Source organism: Rutidosis leptorrhynchoides, chromosome 8 (genome assembly GCF_046630445.1).
Source record: "Rutidosis leptorrhynchoides isolate AG116_Rl617_1_P2 chromosome 8, CSIRO_AGI_Rlap_v1, whole genome shotgun sequence".
Taxonomy (NCBI): domain Eukaryota; kingdom Viridiplantae; phylum Streptophyta; class Magnoliopsida; order Asterales; family Asteraceae; genus Rutidosis; species Rutidosis leptorrhynchoides.
Genome location: NC_092340.1, coordinates 84,394,096 through 84,401,746, shown reverse-complemented (window position 1 = coordinate 84,401,746; position 7,651 = coordinate 84,394,096).

The window sequence follows — 7,651 nt, the reverse complement described above, 5'->3', positions numbered from 1 at the left end:
TGGAACGTGATGATTCACAGATCATAACATCATCATGTGCCATGTAATACGACTCTTGTATTCTATTTAACCTCTAAAATATCAAGAAAATATTTCTTGATGATTCGGCCTTTTCCAAGGTATTCTAGTAATTTGACAAGTCAAGATCGTGCCATCACAATTTCCTTCCTAGAACATTAACAATGTTCATTCCAAAATTCATATCTGTGAATTCTGGACCATTACAAGCGGTGCTTAATCGCAAGAAGAAGAAACGAAAGGACAAAACTTTGAAATAGATATTGGGGTATAAATTGTAGCAAATAAAAGAGAGCATTAACTGTGAATGATAATGATTATAGAAGATAGAAGCAGAGACTTTGAAATATAAGGGAACATATAAAGCCCAACGACAAACCAGAAATTATAAACCATATATATCGATGCATATAGCAATATAAAGACACGGGAGAACTAGAAACACTATAAACCCAAAAGTATAGTAGAAGTAAATAGATTCTTCCGGCGGTAGATGAAAAAGAAGAATGACTGATATGAAAGTTAGAAGTATATCGAGAATCAGAACTGGATGGAGCATATTGATGAATACTTTAAAATATGAGTTGAGGGGGAAAGAATAGAAGGTGATTAAACATGACTAGGAACTTAGAAATCAATAGATTTAACTCACACAATGGCGGAATAATTGAATCAAACCCTCTAGTGAATAGGTTAAGTTTTTTTTTTTTGATTAATTTAGTCAAACCACAACTAAATCAAGTGTGATTAGATCAACACCTAGAGCTATTATTCACCACCTGGGTGATTTGAACTGAGAGAGAATCAGAGGAGCTCACTAGATCTGAGTGTGTGTAACAAATGAGAGGCTTAACCTAAAATGAAGAACATAAGACTTTATATACCCCCTGCTGTTGACTCACCCATACGATTCATTCATCTCACGTACGAGTTGGCTTCATCAGCCGTACGGGTGATCACTCACTCGTGTCTTCTCATTTAGGTTGTAATTGTGACTTAGCTCAGCATCAACCGTACGTATGAGCCTATCAGCCGTACTAGTGAGGCTTCACTCGTACGTCTGACTAAGTCTAACATAGTCAAACATCTAAATCTCGTTCCTGCAGTTCCTATAACCACATACAAACATAGATAGGATAATAACGAGCAATCATGGTGGCCTGTAAACTGTTGTACCTGCAATGGACGTGGGTAGATGTCTAGGGACTTGCATAAAATGCATCAACAGAAGGTGTGAGTTGTAAGGAAATGAAGGAAGTGAATTTATAAGAAAATCTCCGACAGAACAATTAAAATGGACGATCGCATTTAAAGCGGATCCTAATTCCCTTGATTACCGGAGAGTTAAATCTTATTAAGAAGATTTTCTTCAAATCCCTTGAAATCTGGGAATCAATCATATCTACGTCAAATGATAAGATGAATCTACACTTACTCATTTCACTCTTCTATGTTAGCTTCATTCGTACTCTTCATATAAATGGATTGTTTATCCAAATTATTCGCTGATGATAAAACTCTAATTTTCAGCCCGTATGCATCATGAAAACATACTTATTATCATTCATGACCTTTCCACTCAAATTTCGGGACGAAATTTCTTTAACGGGTAGGTACTGTGACAACCCGGAAATTTCCAACCAAATTTAAACTTTAATCTTTATATTTTTCCGACACCGGAAATTTCCAACCAAATTTAAACTTTAATCTTTATATGTTTCTGACACGTTAAGCAATATTTGTTAAGTTAAATTTCAAGAATTTTAAACTATGTTCATACATTCATTCAACCTCGACCAAGTTCTAACGATTCACGAACCATTAAACGAATATGATTATATATGTATATGTGTATATATATTATAACTTGAAATGTAAACAAAATATTAGATTAAATACTTTATATGATTATATCTATTTCAAAATGTTTATCAATGGAATTAAAAGATAAGATCAAATGATTGAATTATCAGATATATTGAATTATGATTACAAGTCTCTGTTGAAAGGCCCACGTTGATTTGAGAAATCTTTCCATTTTAACAATATTCGAAAAATGGTAAAGTGATTTATAAATAAGAACAAATTGTCAATCATTGAGAACTAGACAAAGGATAGTGGAAGATTGAATCTCATAAAGACTCGATTGATCTATTTAGTTTCAAACGTACAAAAACGTTTTCAGTTTAAAAAGAACTTTATTATTAAAATGTATATAACTTTTATAAATATCTAGAACCACTTTTGACAACTCATTACTTAACTAGTATGATAAAGATAACGATATTTATATTTTATTTTATTAAATATATATAACGATTTAAATTAATATTATATATATTTATACGCGTATTATACGTACATAGTTTTATACTTTTACTATACTTAAACTTTACCTTTACTTTATTTTTACTTTACTTTAACTTTAATAATTCACTTTAATAATTCATACTTTAATAATTCACTTTAATAATTCATACTTTAATAATTCACTTTAATAATTCATACTTTAATAATTCACTTTAATAATTCATACTTTAATAATTCACTTTAATAATTCATACTTTAATAATTCACTTTAATAATTCAAAAATCTATTATAAATAGAATTCAATAGGTTTCATTATTTCATAGAAACTTGAAAATATTTTTCTCTAAACTCTCTCAATCGATTTACATATATATATATTTACTCCGTATTATTTCAAGATATTATTAGTATACATAAAATATTACGACGGAGTGCTGTCCGAGTGATTTCGAAATTGTTTTTCGAGTAGGATAGGATTAAGGAAATTATGGGTTATAGCTATGGAGGTGATTGAGTATGGTTCATGGGTATGCTCGTGAGGTCAATATAGTGTTTATCATTTCCGTTGCGTCTACGTACCTTTCCTGCAATATTGAATATCAATATTGATACGTGAGTACTCATAATTTAACTTTTACATACTAATAGTGTATCCCTGACTAGTGCTCGAGTATTTAGGATTATGCATGCTTGTACTTTTGATATTGCCCTTAGACATGTTAGGTTGAATCTTGAATTAGTTACACTTGCGGTTGAGATAAGGTATAAGATATGCATGTCCTTGGAAAGCTAGTGAAAAATTATGAACTTTTCCTTTAGATATCGAATGGTTTCGATGAACGGATTAGAAGTTATAATCAATTGGATTTTTGATATTTTTATTAAAAATGATTATTATTATCGTCGTTTTTATCGTCGTTCTAGTTTTATCTTATTATTATCATTATTATTATCTTTATCAATAAAAGGGATTTATCATTAAAAATTGTTATTTTTTTTTATTATTACTATCGTTATTATCGTTAAAGTTATAATTAGTATTATTATTATTATCCAATTATTATTATTATTATTACTAGTATTATTATTATTATTATCATTATTAATATATATATATATATATATATATATCATTATTTAAAAATGGTTATTGTTATTGTTATTATTATTATTACTATATTATCATTAAGATAATTATTAGTATTATCGTTAATAATGTTATAGTAACTATCATTATTAATATTAGTATAATTAAAACATATATTTGTAACACCTAATTATTTTGATTACTATTATTATCATTATTATGAACACGATATAAAAGACGATTAAAAGCTATTAAACGAAACGATTAAGAAATAATGAGTAAGAGTATCATGATGAAATTAAAATATTATAAGATATTGATTTAGATAAAATTATCGTTCTTATTATTTTTATCATTACTATTATTATTAAAAGTATCGTTAGTATTAAAACTATCATTTTAACAAAAATTATCATTTTAATAGAAATGTCATTGTTACTATAAAATATCATTATTATTATTATTTTAATTAGAATTATTATTTTAATGATAATATTAAAAATTATCGTAAATATTAAAGTTATCATAATTAGAATTATCGTTTTATCATAATGTCATGTTAGTAATTATAAATATTGATATTTTTATAATAATAATTATTATTACAAAATAAAACAACTTTTACTTACTATCATTATAGATATTATTTTATCAAATAAATATGTGATACAAACATATTTTACTACGTGTAATAACTTACTTTAATAATACCTATCATATTATCTTTATGATATTAAATGAACCCTATAAATTTTATTACTTAATATATATAAAAGTATATTTTATTATATAAATTTAATATAAAATTTTATTTATTAATAAATAAATTATATTATTTACTCTAATAAATCTTTTAAAAATATAAAACGACGATATTTAAACTATATATTAATCATGTATAGATTTTTGAAAATTATTTTGAGTCAAATTTACTTTTGTTGACTTTTGCATATTAGTCTCGAGCATTAGGATTGTGGTACACTATGACTTGACCTAATTTATTAGACAAATATTGACCAACACATAAATATATATAATTAATTTAGGTTCGTGAATCCGAGGCCAACCTTGCACTTGTTCAATGACGTTATATGTATTTTTACTACGAAATACAGTATGGTGAGTTATAGTCCCACTTTTAAAATCTAATATTTTTGGGATGAGAATACATGCAGGTTTTATAAATGATTTACAAAATAGACACAAGTACATGAAACTACATTCTATGGTTGAATTATAGAAATCGAATATGCCCCTTTTTATTAAGTCTGGTAATCTAAGAATTAGGGAACAGACACCCTAATTGACGCGAATCCTAAAGATAGATCTATTGGGCCTAACAAACCCCATCCAAAGTACCGAATGCTTTAGTACTTCGAAATTTATATCATATCCGAAGGGTGTCCCGGAATGATGGGGATATTCTTATATATGCATCTTGTTAATGTCGGTTACCAGGTGTTCACCATATGAATGATTATTTTTGTCTCTATGCATGGGACGTATATTTATGAGAACTGGAAATGAAATTCTTGTGGTCTATTAAAATGATGGAAATAAATTATTATGATAAACTAATGTAGTGACCCGTCCCGATCCATCTGGACGAAGTCTTCAACAGTTGGTCCCATTGCGAGGTTCTGACTTCTATATGCCATAAACGACTCCATGTAGTATGAGCAAATGCACATCGGAAGATTTCTTTCATACCTGAGAATAAACATGCTTTCAAGTGTCAACCAAAAGGTTGGTGAGTTCATAAGTTTATCATAAAACAATAAAATTCATCATTTTGATAGACCACAAGATTTCCGTTTATAAATATATGTACACTCGCAAGTGTATAAAAGTATTCTATAAGCTGTAGGCACCCGGTAACAAGCCTTAACGTTCATGTTTTACCCTCTGAAGTACACCAGATCAGGTGTGTTTAAAATAACCTCGAAGTACTAAAGCATCTCATAGTCAGGATGGGGTTTGTCAGGCCCAATAGATCTATCTTTAGGATTCGCGCCTACCGTACATAGACAAGTAGTTTAATGTTACCAAGCTAAGGGTAAATTTCTGGTTTAAACCCACATATAATTAGTTTTAGTACTTGTGCCTATTTCGTAAAACATTTATAAAACAGCGCATGTATTCTCAGCCCAAAAATATACATAAAAAGGGAGTAATGAAACTCACCATACTGTATTTTGTAGTAAAAATACATAGGACGACATTGAACAAGTATAGGGTTGGCCTCGGATTCATGAACCTATATCATTTATATGTATATTAACACACATATTTGTAATCGCACAAATTTATATATATATATAAATTTATTAGTTATATCATTTTTATACTAATAATCTATATGTTTCATATATTCTTTTTATATATTTAAAATAAATGAAAATATTACTTTTGTTATGTTATGTGTATTAAGTATATCTTCGTATATATATATATATATATATATATATATATATATATATATATATATATATATATATATATATATATATATATATATATATATATATATATATCGTTTGTTTATTAAAATTATAATAAAATTAAAATAATATTAGTAATGATAAAATAATAATAATGATAATAGAGTTAGATATGATAATTGTAATATTAATGATAAAATGATAACTTAATTAAAAATGATTCTTTAAAAATGTAAATTTTTAGTAATAATGAATACTAATAATAACTATAAAAATAATGATTTTACTAATAATAATAATGATACTAATATTTATATTTTTAATATTTGTAATAACATAATAATAATAATACCTTAAGAGAATTGATAAGCTAAAAAAAATCAACTGTCACTGCCTGGAATTGAACCCATGACCTTTCGTTGATCAACAATACACTTAACCATCCATGCAAATCACGTTTTTTTTTTGTTTTCTGTTATATTCTCATATTTACCACTATATAATCCGTTTATCTATCAATCCCTTTTCTCTTTTGAAAATCATCATCCAACTTACGTTCCCTCAAGAATTTATATCCTTTCCATTTATCTACTTGGGTTTCGGCCCATCAGAGAGTGTACGGCCCAAGTAGTTAATTGTCGAGCCCAACAGACATTTCATGTCATCGGCCCATCTAGCAATTTTAATAGCCCAAGTTTTTATTGCAGTTAATAAAAAAAAAGCAGTCGACTGGGTCTTGTATCGAACCCAGGACCACTCCGCCTACAAAGCACACACTAAACCACTCTGCTGTGATAACGTTTCTGGTTAATTCACGAAATATATTTCCTATATATCTAACTGTTTCTTTTTCCTTCTCACTAACCAATTCATCATCATATCGTCGAACAGAAACAAGCTGCTTCATCATAATACATCATCATATTAATACAATATCATCATCATCGTATTAAGTAATGGGTGTGTGTGTGGTTCATCGAACAAGAAAAAAAACAGAAACGTACATAATTGAAATTCGTGGCCTAGGTTGTCCTCATTAACATAAGTCAAAAAGCTTATTTGTTGTATTATTAAACAACCGAAAGTAATTAGTTGGTAGCAATCTTAATCGTTCATTGTTTCTTCCACTACCATAAAATCATCCTTTATCACCTTATATTAAACTCTTCACTGTTTTGGTGTGAATCATTCGAATCACAAGAGAAAGAAAGGACGCAATAGTAGTAATCAATGAACAAAAATATAATAGTTGTTGTATAGCAGTAGAAACAACTCGTGGTGCAGCTGAAACAGTAACATGGGATAGTTGTAGCAATAACCGATTGAAATTGTTTGGGTTTTCAGATGAAACGGTAACCTGTTGAATGTTTTGGAGTTCTTGGGTCAAGTTTAAATAGTGGCAGCAAGCAATACCTCTGCTGCAGTTGAGCACATGCAGCAAGAAAAGAAAAAGAGGCTGAGTAGTGGCGTTTAATGATCATGGGACAAGAGAGATAGTAAGAAAGTGAAGGTTGTAGGTGACGGATAAAGGTGGCGATAGCATGGTTACCCAACAACAAAAATATGAATAAATGGTGGTTATCCATGGTGGTTGTAGGAGGTGGCAGAGAAGTGACCGACGATGGAGGATGCCAGTGGTAGATGGTGGTTGAAGATGATGATCGATGATGGTTTAGATGATGGTTTGAGTTGGTGATCAAAAAATAAAAATTGGAACCCGAATATGTAGTGATACTTCCTAGTTTTATGCATATGTATATAGCATATATATATGATAGGTGCAGTAATAATAAT